The 16,605-nt window shown below is 36.7% G+C and overlaps 1 protein-coding gene across 1 annotated transcript in view; it reads left to right on the top strand.

The window, feature by feature from the left end:
- ARHGAP24 (Rho GTPase activating protein 24) overlaps positions 1-16,605 on the top strand; it is a 249,498-nt gene that overhangs the window by 45,256 nt on the left and 187,637 nt on the right. The gene's annotated exons all lie outside the window — the stretch shown is intronic.

The raw sequence follows: 16,605 nt of genomic DNA, 5'->3' as shown, positions 1-16,605 counted from the left end.
TCATTAGGTCCATCCCAGTGCCACTGAAATAACTGAGGCCCCTGAGGCAGGGTGCACCTACCAACAAGAGGCAAGGCACTGAGGAGGGAAGAGGCCTGAACGAATGAAAGAGTCAGTGTCCAACCACCAACAGGGAAGGAAGGCCAGGAGCCCAGAGCCTTCAAGTGGCAGAGGGAGGAGCCAGGACTACTTAGTCATTTATACTTCATTTGTTTGTTCATTTATTTAGTTTAAAGGACAGAGTGTTTTAAATACTTCTCTTTTACCCTTCTGATATAATACTGGTGGGGTGTGATTACTGTAAATTTTCGGAAGTCTGTGATAAAGCTAATAAAGTACCTTCTAAGCACTCACACACTTGTACTTTCTTGCCAGGCATGACAAAACTAAAGGCCTTTACAAGATGCAAAAGCAGCAATAAACAGGATTGCTATTTCCATTCATTGTATTATCCGAAAGTCAGAATCCTATCATTTCCATATCAATTTATTTTTTAAATGTTTGTTTTCTGTCTCTCCTAATGAATTTTGAGGTCTGTGAGGAAATAGATTTGCGATTTGTTTAAGAAGTATAGAATTCAGCATCATATATTAGCTGAATGCCATGGAATTTACTAACAACACTGAGGGTTTCTTGAAGTTTTTATTTATTTGTTTATTTATTTGTGTATTTATTTATTTATTTATTTATTTATTTATTTTGTTTCTTTACTACCAAGAAATCTTTAAGCCAGAGTTTCTTTTCTTCGGCTTCTTTTTAATATGTACCTTCTCATACTTTATTTTAGGTACATTATTATAAAGGGATAGGCTGATGAGATCCACTTTTCTGTCTAGTGTGAGGGCTCTTAAGAGGCAACATTTGGTTATTATTCTCCCCTGCCAACACAGTGCCTTAAAGGAGAAGATTCTATACAGGGGTCATTAAACAATCAATGAGCAATAACAATGTGAGGGAGTCACTGCTATTTGATCAGTGCCCTTTTCACTCTGTGTAGAGATAACCCTTACTGATATCATTAACCAGATGAAACACTGGTTTGATGCAGTTCTTTTAACCACAGAGCTTGGTATTGATTGAGAAGCAATATCTGACACTGAAATTGTTCTAGTGTCGAGCTGTTGACAGAAACTAGAGTTACATTCTTTTCCTTTTCTCCATTCCCCAAAGTAATTGGTGTGTGTGTGTGTGTGTGTGTGTGTGTGTGTGCGTGTTATTTTTGTTGTTGTTTTTTTAATCGTCACCTAACAGAGAGGTGAAACCAAGGACAAATTCTGAATGCTCATAAGGATGGAGATGTTTTATATTAACAGTTTTGGTGTGGCATAAGTACATCACTTTTTCTGTTATTATTACTCTCAAAGATTTCTCATTATACATCTCCTCGTTAGTACTTTCCAATTCAGAAAACTTATACTACTTCTACATGTGTTTGTATTTGAATAAACCAGGTACACTTACTTGTTGCCCTATGAAAGGCATATGTTACCATAGGAAAGACCTACAGATTGTTGCCTGTTGGCCCAAATGGCTGATTATCTTTGAAAAGTATGATAAGAATCTGCTTCCATACAATAGTAAAAGAATATTTGTTTAGCTTTTTAATGAATGATAACATGGAAATCAACCCATAAGCTTTCATTTCTAAGCTAATGTTTAAACGAAAGTCAACTCTTAAATACACGACATAGTCTAGAAAGAGTTTAACAAAGGTAGCTATTACTTAAAACTGAGCTCCTCAACTTAATTTGGTGAGACTGAGTTAATAAAGTTATGTTAATGGTGTGTGAATTATACTATGTAGTGAGTGGAATAAAAGAACATACTTGTTAGTAGAATATTGAAGCTTTGTTTTTATTGATTCATGGGTTTAATTCAGAGCACATAAGTGCTATCTATGGATTCAGAATGAATAATCTTTAGAGAATGAGCACCAGAAAAAACGGGTCCAAAGGTTTGCTAAGGCACATATGCAAAAATACTCTTGGGGGAGGGAGAGAAACATTCTTCAGGGTGGAAGTGTTTTCATGTTTGCTTAGGTCTGTCTCAAAGCACAATAGCAGCTGCAAAAAGAAACCGTGAACATCTATTTTTTATTAGCGAGCTTCTGATATATTAAGTAAAATAAATTACTATGTATTTGCAGCTTCAGAAGGACAAAAATTAGAAAAATAACTATGGAAGACAGTGGGGATAGGTCATGAGAATGGATGTGCTTGTTTTTTATGAAAGTTCACCTTGAAAGCCTATCTAGTTCTAGGTTTCAAAGACAGAGGCTAACTTTTCCAAATGGAAAGTACTTTTTAAAAAATCAGTGGCCATGCCCCAGCCGGTGCGCTCAGTGGTTAGGATGTCGGCTGGAGCACCAAAGGGTTGCATATTCGATTCCTGGACAAGGGTAGGTACCTAGGTTGCAGGTTTGATCCCAGATCCCAGTCGGTTTGCATGCGGGAGTTAACCAATCTCTGTATCATTTCTCAAATGTCTCTCTTTTCCTCTCTCTTTCTCCCTCTCTCTTCTCCCTCCCTTTTCTCTCTCTCCCCCTCACTCCCTTCCTTCCACTCTCTAAAAATCAATGGAAAAAATATCCTTGGGTGAGGATTAGCAAACAAAATAAATAAATAAAAGCAGTGGCCATACTCTTGAAACATGAAATCTCATGTACAGCATAATCCTTTGGTAATGAAAAGTTGAGAACAGAGCAGAAGTAAATTTACTCACAATAATGGGGAATCACTTTTTTGTGTTGGGGTTGTTGATTTTTTCCCAGCATGTATTTGCCCGCCCCTGCACTTATGAATTACAGATTACAATTTGTGCAAACATACAATTTGTGCAAACATTAAAGTTGTTGATTTGCTGTACTTTACTGTTGAGTGAGAGTTCTTGTACTTTGCTATCTGTTTTCAGCCTAAAATAACATAAACAATGATAGTGCAAAATCAAAATACTTAAAGCTCTGGAGGAAAAAGTCATAAAAATAATGGTCCCATTTCCTAAATTGGAATATTGTGACTCAGTTATCCTTCTATATATAGACGAAGGAAGTGGAGAAGAGGGTGGGGGCTGGGATCAAAGAAGTAAGTGGAGACAAAAAAAGAAAGAAAGAAAGAAAGAAAGAAAGAAAGAAAGAAAGAAAGAAAGAAAAAGAGAGAGAGAAGAAAAGAAGGAAGAAAGAAAGGAAAAAGATTAAGAAGGAGAGAATAATAAAACATTGGAAGATTTTTGGAATCTATTGTACTTACATAAAGGTCCGAGATACAAGTTAACACCCTGAAAGAACTCCTTGCTCCTTGGCCATTGCTGTGACTCTAGACCCTTAAAACTGAACCATTCTTTTAAAACCAGTAGTATACATATCCCTTGTCCCTCATAGTGTACCCCTCTGATGAGCAGTATTGTTATAAATTCAAATTCTCAGGTCTCCACCCCATCCTTCAGCCAGAATCAGAATCTGTATTTTAGATAGAGTGTATATTTTAGGTGATAATATACTTGTTAAAGACTAAGAAGTACAGCCTTGTATGGCCCTGTGTCTTCTGGCAGACCATGCGCTTGTTTCTGCATGACTTAGGACCACAAACAAGGAAACACAGCATGTGAAAAGTAGAAGAAAAATCTCCTAAGACAAAAACATAATTAAGAGAAAATACAAAATTCCCCACTTGTGCCAAGTGCCTCCCACGAGACAAGAAAGCACTAAGGTCATTTATTAGCTCTAACTTGCAACAGTAAACTACACTGAGTCCACTTGCCTTTTTCTGCTTCTCAAAGTCAAAACTTTCTCACAATTTTAATGCTTAACAAATAGTTTTAAAGGGTGTGTTGGTCCTACAAGCTCATCTTCTAAAATTTTAATGTTTTGGATTTGAATAAATTTAACTGTTTATCCAGGTTGCTCTGCTTCTGTCCATTTCCATACAGGTATGTGTTTTTTAGAACGTCTATGTGTTTGCTATGTATGTGTTCTATGAGCATGACACGCACTCACACGCAAATGCCTCACCACCTTTAATACATGCTCTGAGCCCACAGCACAGCTTATGGCATTCCTGTAGAAGAGGAGGAAGGCGTGTCCAGATACACCTAAATCCCTGCAGACTTGAGCAGAGCATCCCAGCAACAACCAAACCAACCTGTGTACCTGGGAGGGAGGCAGGGAAATGACATCTGCTCTTTGGCGTATAGATTTCTTTAGACGGGCAAATTATTAAAGAAGAGAGAGAAGATACTTTCAGATTTCACTATTGTATTTTAGTCAGGGCAGTGGTAGAGTATTTGTAGCTGATGTTACCAAGTGTCAAATATGATGTAGAGAGAAAGAGAGGCTCTTCCCAAACCATGACATTCTTGGTAGGAGTTCAGCTCTCTTATCCTTGTTTTGTCTGGCAAATGAGCGACTGAAATGACTGGCAAAGACAGCACATGTTTGTATATTTAATGCTACGATGCTTACTACCTTATTCATGTTTGTTTATCCTTGGAAGTGGCTGTTGACAAAAGGAACTGCTGTAAAGTTGAAAAGCTTAAGATATTCTAAGGATACAGCCAAAGAAATGTACCCACTGCTGAAGAATCATCGTTGCTCTGAAGGAAAGATAAACAATGTTCTTACAAAGTTGGGAGGGTGCCAAAGAGATTCACCCTCACAGACTCAGGGAAAAGACTGTCTGGAAGCGACTGCTGTGTTAACCATGAGCAAAGTGAAATGAAGTGGCATGACCGCCTGCAGCAGTATTACAGCCAAATCACAACAATAAAAAATAAAATAATGAAAAAGAAACGAAGATAAGAACATGAGAATAGCATGCCAAATACAGATTGAAAAATACCCAATAGAGGATAAAAACAAAGTAGAAATCTAAAGTCCTCCACAAGTACCCAATGCTGTGCATTCTAAAAGAAAATGAATTTCCTAAAGAAACCACAAATTCCATAGATGTGAGCTCAAAGACAGAGATAAAGCAAAAAAAAAAAAAAAAAAAAAAAAAGAAAGAAAGAAAAGAAAAGGTTCTGAGTTGAAGGGATAAATTAAGAACTTAAAAAGACCTTTATAAATCTAAAAAATAAATTAGAATGAAGAAAGGTAGAAAGACAGAACTGCAGATGAGATCACTGGCAGGAAGGAAAGAAATATTTGAAATAATTGTGGTGAAAGCAGAGGGGAGACACAGAGATTAGAATAATTACCAAAAAAAAAAAAAAAAAAGACAAGAAGGAAATAATTGGTATCCCTTAAGTGCAAAAGCCAGTAAATGAACTAAGGAAAATATTTAAAGACATAATGAAAGAAAAAAAAAAAGTGGAGTAAAAGGAGTACCTTAATCTGCAGATTAAATGGACACATCAGATTGACATAAAACGTAAGTACTATCTGGGCATATCCTTGTTATCCAGAATAAGGGAAAAGAAAAAATTATGCTGGCATTCAGATGATAAAATCAAGTTGCAGACAAAGGGTAAAAAACATACCTACCTAGACTTATTCACAGCAATGTTTACTGCCAGAAGACACCGGAAGTTCTGAGAATAATAAAGTGATACCAATGAAAATGCATCAAGGCCAGGTGCAGTGGCTGCGGCAATTGTACAGTCAATACCCAGGCCTCCTTGAAAAAATTATTCCAATGTGAAATTCATGAAACTGAAAATGAATCTAATAAGAAACTGGGGGATGGGAATATATGATAAAATTCTCACAGTAACATTGAATTAATATAACTATGGGACTAAGATTAAACAACTGGCAAAAATTGGGTTATAGAACAGAAAGGAGATATAACCTTATTATTTTGTCAATATTTATATATAATAAAAGTGTAGGAGGAGGTGGGAGGAGAGGTGGGAGGAAATATAAATGATAATGTCCCATATTTTAAACCTGAAAATGCAAATATTGTCAAAACTCAAAACATGATTAAAAAACTGAAATATAAACCTTAGCCAGTTTGGCTCAGTGGATAGAGCATTGGCCTGCAGACTGAAGGGTTCTGGGTTTGATTCTGGTCAAAGGCACATGGCCAGGTTGAGGGTTCAATCCCCAGTAGGGGGTGTGCAGGAGGCAGCCAATCAATGATTCTCATCATTGATATTTCTATCTCTTCTCCCTCTCCCTTCCTCTCTTAGATCAATAAAAATATATTAAAAATTAAAAAACTGAAATATAAAATGTGTATGTGTATATATATATAAATATTTAGTAACTCTATCTGAGGAGGGGGTTTAGAAGCAATGTCATGAATGTTCAGCACTTGGTTTCTAAATACCATTCTGCATTAAAATAAATCACGGTGAGAAGACTGACTGAAGTCTGGAACAGGGAAAGCCTACAATTAAGGAAGTACTCAAAAAATGATAGTGACATCGCAAAAGGACACAGAAACCAGCCTGAAGGGGCTCCTACTGGCTAAGTCTAAAATAATTTAAGTACTAGAGTACTTAATAAGAAACCAGCCCCCACCTCTCCTTTGTTTTAGAGATCTTGTTTGATTTTATAACTGACCATTGGGGGCTGCTTGTTTTTTCCTTTTGTGGCACTTTAAATTCCCTAGGCTCCACCCTCGACCCCAGTAAAAGCAGAAGCAAGGTCTGCTCGCTCTCTCTCTTTCTACTCAGGACCTTGCAGTGTAGTTCTCCTAGGTGTACCATATAATTTCCAGGACTTGTAAGTAATAAATTCTTTTTTTCAAAAAAAATTAATAAAGCACCTAATAAAATAATTGGTTTGACTAACTGAATAAAATAAAAATGCATGAGTTCATATTAACCTAAATGAATAAAAACTTGGTATGATGAGAAAGTTCTTTCTTATAATAGAGTGCCAACTAATATATATAGAAGGAATGGAAAGAATTAACTAATCCATCAGTGGATGCTAAAACCACTCAGTGAGAATATGATACGAAAATGGGTCAAAGTTAACTTCATCAATATCAGGGCAATCTGACAGCATGTGCCTCTTAATATGATGCATGGAGAAGGACACAATATCACTTTGGGCGTTTCTGCTAAAAATGCGTAACCTGAATCTAATCATGAGAAAATATTAGGCAAATTCAAACTGAGAGAGAGACTATAAAATAATATGCTTGTACCCTTTAAAAATTTCAAGGTTGAGAACTGTTCCAGGTTAAAGGAGAATATAGAAAACTGACACCAATCACAATGTGTGACTATAGATTGGATCTTGAAATGGAAAAATAGTGGCTATAAAGGACATTAGTGAGATTAGTGAAGCAATTTAGAAATTTGAGTATGGACTGTAGAGTAGTAATAATATTGTGTTAATGTTAAATTTCACAATTTTGAGAATTATACTGAAGCTATGAACAAAAATATTCTTGCTCTTGGGAAGTACACATTGTGTACTGATAAAGGTATATATTGTCTCTAACTCACTAATGTAAATCAGAAAAAAATGTATGCATATACATATTATGATAGATAAAAATTACTAAATGGGGGGGGGTACCTGGGTTTTGTTTGTAGTATTCTTACAATATTCCTGTGAATTTGAAATTATTCCAAAATAAAATGTTATAAAACCTAACAATGACTCATACTTCTACTATAGCCCTTCTACCCTTGCACAATGATTTTTGTTACCACATTCAACCGAGTGAAAGCAGGCATCTCCAGACGTTTCAATGAACAACATAACTCACTGCAACTATATCTAATTCATATGTTTATAAACTGCATACACACTATTAACACATCTAACATTTCATTGGCGTGCTATGGTTCTTAGTCCTTGTTTGTCTTTTCTAACTACACTTTCTTTTTGGCAATCTCATCTGTCTTATGTCTTTAAATAGCATCTACTTATTAATAACAAATTGAGTTTGTAGAATATAAACACTGTAACATTCCATAACAAATTACAATGACAACTCTCCCCATGACTGAAATATATATTCTCTCATAGGAAGATATTAATAACATAAGCGATGATAGATTCATTGAGTATTGTGAAGAAAAAGTCTTAAGAGTTGAAGTTCATTGCATGACCAAGGGGCTATCAAATGTAGTTTGAAAGGTGAAAACAAAGAATATACTGACTAAAATTTCTAAGAAAAATAAAATTATTTTCTGGATAGGCTAAAACTGCCAGTGATAAGCTTACCAGTTCAATAACTGCTGGCTAAAGGTTGGCTTATAGTAGTGCTTTATTTTTCTAGAAAGGCTGTGGGAAACGTGCGTTGGCATCTTTTATAAGACACTGTAAATTCACCAAGGATACTGGGATTGATAAACCCGACCAAGTGTTGATTAAAATGATGGAGACAGTACAGAGACCAATTTATGATGAAGGAGGGGAATCTATTCAAGTCACACTTTTCATTGTTTAGTGGTCATATAGTGAGGATAAAAAATTCAGTATTCAGGTTTGAAACAGGCATCCTCACACAAAGCAATGATTAAAAGACATTCAAAAAAGCAATTTTGAACTCTTGATAAAAAGAGAAATGGATACTATGGATGTCAATTCACATATAGTTGTTTCCTGGCAGCCTCTCCCACATGGATGAAATTAGGGTCCTTGATGTGATTCATCCATTCATTCATTAGATACTCATTTTGCTTAGCATCTTGATTGCTAGTAAAAATAACATTGCAATTTTTTTCTTTGCCACCTGACAGTTGTACAGATAGGTCCAGGGGTTTAAAGATGGAGAAGAGATTTTATGATGGGAAAAGGGACACATTTATTACAATGCTTGCTGACTTGGCTGTAAAAGTCAATAAATTTAATAACTGTGTCAAGATTGGGATAAAGGAAGATAATGTTTTCTTTTTCAAACACAGATTTGTGGCTGTGCACATGAATGTATGTGTACAAATATACACCTTTGTGGATGGATATAGATAAATGAAAGATGACATATGATAGATAGATAGATAGATAGATAGATAGATAGATAGATAGATAGATAAGATAGATGATAGATAGATAGATAGATAGATAGATAGATAGATAGATAGATAGATAGATAGATGATAGATAAGCCTGGGTAAAGGCACAGCAAACTGTTGAGAGTGATTAATTCTTAGAAATAATATTGGTGAGGGTTGAGAGGGTAAGAAAGCTAAAATTATACATTATATCATTTCATGTTGCTTATATTTTAATAAGAAAATATGTTACTTCTGTTTGAAAAGGAATCAAAATAATATGAGGGAAAAGTCCAGCTTCCTTATATTTGGTTACATTGACATCTGAAGCCCAATAGCACCGGATCAACAGGCAATTTGTTTTCATTATTTTTTGAACCATGCTTGAGTGCCTGGGGACTTGTCAAAGATTAAACCCAGGAAGGTGCTTCCTCTAACCATTCCCAACATTCTGTCCTATAAATGTGGATTCTTTCTTTGCTTGTGAAGAATGACAGCATAGGGAAACAACCTGACGCTTCTGAGGGAAGCCTTCTTGTTCTGTATAAACTCACAGAGCCTGATCCTCGGTGTGTTTTGGGAGCCCAAAGAAGAAGCTTACTATTTCAAAACTACAAAGCACATTGTGGTTCGGCATTTTACATCTGATGACTTTTCCCCTAAGAAAATCCTAATAGTCTTTCTATTATACGCTTAAAAAAAAAAAGAAATGCCTCCCCATTGCCTCTGTTTATATCCCTGGGAGTCTTTAAAAAATCATTATTATTGTTACTATTACAGTTGTTTTGTCAATAACTGGCTGTTTAAATTTCTTCAGGATGCAACAGACATCATCCCAATCCTCATGGATAAATAAACCTTAAGCAAATGTAAAACATATGGGAGGCAATTATTTCAGATAATAGTTAAGTTTCACATCTGATCGAACCTCTGAGGTAATCTTATGATATCTTCTCATTTTATATAAGAGAAAAATAAGTCTCAGTGGAATGTTTTGTCCAAGGTCAAACAGCTAGTTGCTGATAGAACTGAAGTTGGAAACCTAATTAATTCTGGCTGTTGTGTGCTGTCTGTCCCTGGGCATGTTGGCTATTTGGCCTATGCTCATCCTTCCCTTTTCCAGTCTAGTAAGGAGCCTTGCCTTATAAGCAAGGATGTGCTCATTTCAGGAAATAAGTCAGGTGTGGGGCAGAAGAGTGGATTAAGATTGGATTCCATTTGGTTTTGTTTTTTTTTTAATATATTTTTATTGATTTCAGAGAGAAAGGAAGAGGAAGAGAGAGATAGAAACATCAATGATGAGAGAAAATCATTGATTGGCTGCCTCCTGCACACCCCACACTGGGGATCAAGTCCTCAACCCGGGCATGTGCTCTGACTGGGAATTGAACCTTGACCTCCTGGTTCATAGGTCCACGCTCAACCACTGAGCCACTCTGGCTGGGACAGTTTTGCATTTACTAATATTGATTCACTGATGGTTAATACATTGAAAAATAAAGCTTGTGCTTATTTTTAAATAATCAAAATAGCTAGGGGCACCCATCTATACCAATATCACTTGTAGCCAAAATGTTCATATGAATACATTAGTTTATTTGAGACTAGATACTATATATATTATCTGTGACTGCCTTTTTTATTGTTTGGTATCATTTTTAATAAAGTTACAGAACTGAAATAATTAATATATCCCAATGGTGAAGTTGATCTGGCCTTTGTATTGAATACCTTGTCCAAGTTGTATAAGAATTCTGACTTGCTTGTCTTGCCTCGCTTTAAAAGCCAGTTACTCTAAGACCTAAGACTTCATTCTTTTTTTGAAAAAATATATTTTATTGATTTTTTACAGGGAGGAAGGGAGAGGGATAGAGAGTTAGAAACATCGATCAGCTGCCTCCTGCACACCCCCCACTGTGGATGTGCCTGCAACCAAGGTACATGCCCTTGACCAGAATCAAACCTGGGACCCTTCAGTAGGCAGGCTGATACTCTATCCACTGAGCCAAACCGGTTAGGGCACGACTTCATTCTTGATACTGTCATCATCTGAAGGTCAGCTTTAGTGCCAACCTCTAGGTAAGGTGGTGTATATCCAGGTTTGCCTATATGAGTCCTGGTTTTTGCCTGCTTTTCCATTTTAATTAATAATAGCACCTCCTTTTACTCTCAAAGAGTCAAGGTTTGGGCAGTAAAGTGTATGGTAGCCCTACCCGGAGTAGATGTAAAATATGCTAGAAAAGGAATTTTCCTACTCCAGCCTTTGAGACAAATCTCAGCATCATTTCCTGTTTGGGCTACATTTGTTCCTTTCTATTTTCAATGCCTTAAAAGTGTTACCTGTTGCCCTCCTAGATTCATTGAAACTGAGTTGTCCTCCAAACTTTATTCTACTCAAAACTCAATATTTGACTTGATTGATCTTCCAAGCCCACTTTTATTTTGGTTTCAACTGGCTGTCCTAATAGAGTGTGAATAAACCTTCCAAGCTAAAAAATAATTAGATTTTCTAGAGGAATTTGATGAAGGATTTGTGTCTTGCATGGTAGTTAAACATATAGTTCCATAGAAAGAGTGCAAATACAAATTGTGTGTACATTAGATCTCCAATATGAACATGATTATGCTTAGAAAACGTAAGCGGTTCTGCCTAAGGAATATCTTATGATACTGCCAAGTTATATTCCAATCTCTTCAAATCTAGTCACCCACGTTTTCAAAGGTATTCAAAATGTATGACCTCAAAGAGAAATTTAGTGTACAGAACATGGGCTTTGTAGTCAGATAGACAGGAGTCCCGTGCTGCTGTCACCCTTTCAAGTTTGTGCCTCAGCTTCTACATCTGTAAATGGAACGTGTTTATGAAAAATTTCTCTTTTGTAATGAAGACTTACTACATTTCCATGCAATTCTGATAACTGGATACATTTTTTTCTAATGATCTTCTGGAGATTTTGGAAGTAAGTTTGCCTTTCTCACATCTTCTTACTTATGGAAAGTTTTAAATATCTTTTGAGGCCATCTCGTCTCTAATGCCTAATTTCAGACCACCACAATGTCTTACTTGGGTAAAGAAACAACCTCTCAAGCAGACCTTTAGACCACCTGTCTCTAAATCCTTTCTTCATTTAGCATTCTACACACGAAATATTTCCTGTTTAAAATTCTTTAGTAGCTACCTATTTCCTTAGGATAAAAACCAAATTCCTGAGCCTGGGTTTTGTATATATTCCTTCAGCATATTTTATCTATTAGTCTATAACTTTTATTCTGCCTTCCAGCTTTAGAAGAACTACTTGAAGTGATCCAAGTGTGCCCCCTCTCCAGCCTGGCGTGTTACTCCTCTCCCCCTCCTGTGTTCAAAATGTGCTCTGATTTCACCTGCTCAACGAAGCCTCCTTTGGTCCCTTCCCATCTTAAGTCCAGGTTTCTTTATAACCCCATGCTGGTCTCCCCAATAGTCTATAAACTCCCACCTCCAAGGGTAATCTTCCGGACAAAGGATATTGTCTCTTTCTTTATACCCAAGCATTGCACAATATATGAACTCATATACATGGGCTTCAAGAAATTGAAGGAAGGAAGGAATAAAAAAAAAGAAAGAGAGAGAGAGAGGTAGAGGTAGAGAGAGAGAGAGAGAGAGAGAGAGAGAGAGAGAGAGAGAGAGAGAAAGGAGGGAAGGAAAGAATAAACTTTTACTTATTTTCCTAGAGAAATTTGTATTCTAGATAAAGAAAAAATATTATCCCATGAGATAACAAGGAATACTTATACAAACATCATTGCCTTTCACAAGGCCTTCTCTATAGGAGACAGTCAATAAATATTTGTAGCCCTAGCTGGTTTCGCTCAGTGGATAGAGCATGGGCCTGCAGACTGAAGGGTCCCGGGTTTGATTCTGGTCAAGGGCACATGCCTGCATTGCAGTCTCAATCCCCAGTAGGGGGTATGCAGGAGGCAACCGATCAATGATCAATGATCCTCTCATCATTGATGTTTCTATCTTTCTCTCTCCCTCTCCCTTCCTCTCTGAAATCAATAAAAAAATATATTTAAAATAAATAAATATTTGTAGCTGTGTTTCATTGACTAAATAAATGCCACTTATATACTGAGATTAATATGCACTTAGTACCATAAAAAGGGCACTTTTTGCAAGAAAGATTTTAATTATTTTACGTACCAATGAGCAGCAGGAGTGTTTAGTCAAGAAATTTTCTCTTCCTGGGTATCCTAGGGAACACAGCTGCTTTGAGGCTTAGGGAAAATCATTGTCTTCCAAATAAAGAATCACTTTCTTTTTTGCCTGCCATCACACAGCCACCTTTCTGATGTGGCTGGACCCCGGGTGTGTTGAGCCAGTCACATTATCCCACAATGTTCCTGAGCCGTGGGGTCCAGAAAGGCTGACTCACTAGTGCAGGTAATTAGGAAGCTGTAGGACATGAGACAGGAGAGGAAATCTAATTTACAGCTCACTGGAGAGCTCTGAATCAGTGTGGAGGAGAACTGAGGTGAGAGATTCTATTATCTGTGAACTCACCTCTCTGAAATTATTTTGTCTGTACCCTTCTCATTTAGAAACATATGCTGTGAATGCAAGGATTTACTTCTGCTCCTAAAGAGCTGGCAGCAAAGAGCGACTTCTTGAAAACACCTGGAAAGGATAGAATTAACTTTAGGATATCTGCTGTTTCAATAATGGCAGCTACTCCAGATTCAGGAAACAAAGGACATGTCCGGAAGCTCTTAGGACCTTCTAGCAAATGTAATTACTTATCTAGTCAGGTGCATATAACTAAAGACGATATTCTGGCAAGTCAAGGGTATATTCCGGCCTTTGTGTTGGCAAAATCCAAGGGCTTAGAGGCACCTTGTGAAGATATAAATGCCTAGAGCCCAGTGGGGGCTCTTACTTCCTGTGATACCTAGCTCTGAGCCATAGGGAGGTTTGCAAAGCCAATTGCAGAAATAGATTCACCTTTGCCTTCACACTTATGGACTTATGCTAGTTGTTTGTTGACTGAAGAGTAGTAACCCAGAGAGGAAATATAATTAATTCATTCCAAAAATGTTTGTCAAATGCCTATTTTATAGTAGACACTATTCTGAACACTGGGAATAATGTGGTTTTAAAAAACTCTGAATCTTATGCTCCTAATCTTATTTGTAACTTCTGATATAGTTCTGATCTTATAAAACTTATTCTAGAGGAGAAACAGTAAACATATTTAAACTAAGGAGATACAGTAAACATATTTAAACTAACTAACCAACTATTTGAATTAGTGAATAAGTAAAAAAGGACCAAAGATAATTTTTGATAGTGGTAAGTGTTATGGAGAAAAGTTAAAATAGGGAAATGGGGTAGAGAGTGAGTATATGTCGGGGAGAAGATGGTTAGCTAGAGCGGTCAAGAAGTCTTTATTCTGGGGAGGTAGCACTGGAGATGATTCTTTTTAAAAAAAATTTTAATTCATTTCAGAGAGGAAGGGAGAAGGAGAGAGAGATAGAAACATCAATGATGATACAGAATCATTGATTGGTTGCCTCCTGCATGCCCTACACTGGGGATCGAGCCCACAATCCCAGCATGTGCCCTGACCAGGAATCAAACCCTGACCTCCGGGTTCACAGGTCGCTGCTCAACCACTGAGCCATGCTGGCTGGGATGGAGATGGGAGTCTTGAGTGCTGAGAAGGAAGTAGTCCTGTGAATATATGAGGGAGAAAAATTCTAGAATGATAGGTTTATCATGTTAAGAAATCAGTAGGAAAGAAAACAGGCAAAATTGTGCAGGGCCTAGGAGGCCATAATTAATCATTTGGATTTATAATGAGGACAATGGAAAATTATTGTAGGGATGAAACAGGGGAATGATGGGAAGTCATTGGGAAATATGAGAGAAGTGAATGATGGGAAACCATTAGAGGGTATGAAACGGAATAATAGGAAATCATTGGAAGATATAAAGCAGGGGAATGATGGGAAATCATCAGAGGGTATGAAGAAGGGAACAATCACTCTGGCTGCTGGAGAATGGATTGTGAGAGGAGTTGAGCAACAAAGTAGGCATGAGCTTGAATTGGTTTAAGAGTTGATGCTTGCGATTTTTATGTGCATTTGTTTCCTGGGATGGTTAAAAACTTCCATGTGAGGAATCTCCACCCAAGCCTAGAATATTATAACCCAGTAGCTGTTTGTGCAATCACTTCCCTTCACTGCTATCACAAAATTGCTCTCTGGGATTCCTTAGTAAAAGCCTTCTTCTAGTATTACTGTAAACGTGAAAACTGAGAGGAGGAGATCAAGCGTTAGAGAATTCCGACTGCCTTGCCTGTGTTAATATAGTCTGCCCTGGAGTTCACCTCTTCTCTAAGTACTTCTCCCATCAGTGAAATTCAACTCCACAGGTCCAGCCTTCATAACACAGTAACTATTCCCCTCCAAACTACCCTAGCACTCTGAAATCCAAAGCATGCCTGGAGTATGTAGGGCAACCTGGAGTATGTCCAAGGGACCTAAATATAGAGGGGCAATTTTTTTAAATGGTTGTATATTATTGTGCTATTTTGGATTGTGTTGAATTCACATATTTTGACAGCACATGCCTCCCTTCCAATGGGTAGAAATGAACCGTGTCATGAATTACAAAGTACGTTTGAGGGCCAATTTCCTATTGCTTGCACTGGTCACCAAAATTGCTACTTCCCTCTTTGCTTAACCTATTTTGGGAGAATCTGGTTCTTGAATTCAATACCTATAATCTATTGTTTGTGGTTCAGCCCACTTCTGTTCTAAAAAACCTGCTGGTACGTGACTCCTCCTTACACCTTCCTTCCTGCGTCCACTCGCCAACCCTGAATCATCCTGACTCATTCCATCTAAATCTCTGTGTGCCTCCTCACAGTCTACATCTCTTTCAAGGTTTTACTCATATTTCCTTCCTGCTCCTCTTAACGGACAAAAGGCAAAGGGTTCAAGTCAAAAGTAAAGTTTAAGAAGTAAAAGAAAAATACAGATTACTTTTAGTAAAGCCAAGCAATGTCTATCAATGTGCCAAACTCCTGTCATATTTGACATATTGGTATTATGTATAAATGTAGATGGTAATGTCTCTCAGATTTCCGGGTTTAATATTTTAAGGAACTAAATCAGGTAGAAAGGTTAGTAAGTGACCAGAGCAATTTCAATCTGGGCCACTTCATATTTTGGTTTATCTCATCTGGGGATGTACATTGATGTCAGTGGGCAACTCAGTGGATAGAATATAAATAAATTTTGAGCACATTCTCTCATAAAGTGTGAGAATGGATAAAAAGGTAATTATAGAAAATTGGCCTTATTTCCTATCTAAACCCTTTGATTTTCTTTGAAAATTATGCACTTCTCTTAAAAAGTTATTGCTTGTCAGTTATTATATTCCACAATGTAAGGATGAGGTAAGTTTATAAATGTTCAATTTATGAAATAAGTGAATGAATACATTTCAGAAAGGAAAACTTTAAAAAATTATTTAAGGACAACCCCCCTTCAGTTAGAGGAAATAATTTTTTTTTATATATAAGTAGGACATTTAATTTGAAAGACAGCAAATAAAAATTATTATGCTGCTTCTCTTTATTTAAAAGAATATATAATCAGTAATAATCAGAATTAATTTATATTTGTGATTTAAAATTTTTGAAAATTGGAAGTGGGCATTTGTGG

Source organism: Cnephaeus nilssonii (genome assembly GCF_951640355.1).
Source record: "Cnephaeus nilssonii genome assembly, chromosome: 1".
Taxonomy (NCBI): Eukaryota; Metazoa; Chordata; class Mammalia; order Chiroptera; family Vespertilionidae; genus Cnephaeus; species Cnephaeus nilssonii.
This window is presented reverse-complemented; position numbering and strand designations above follow the sequence as displayed.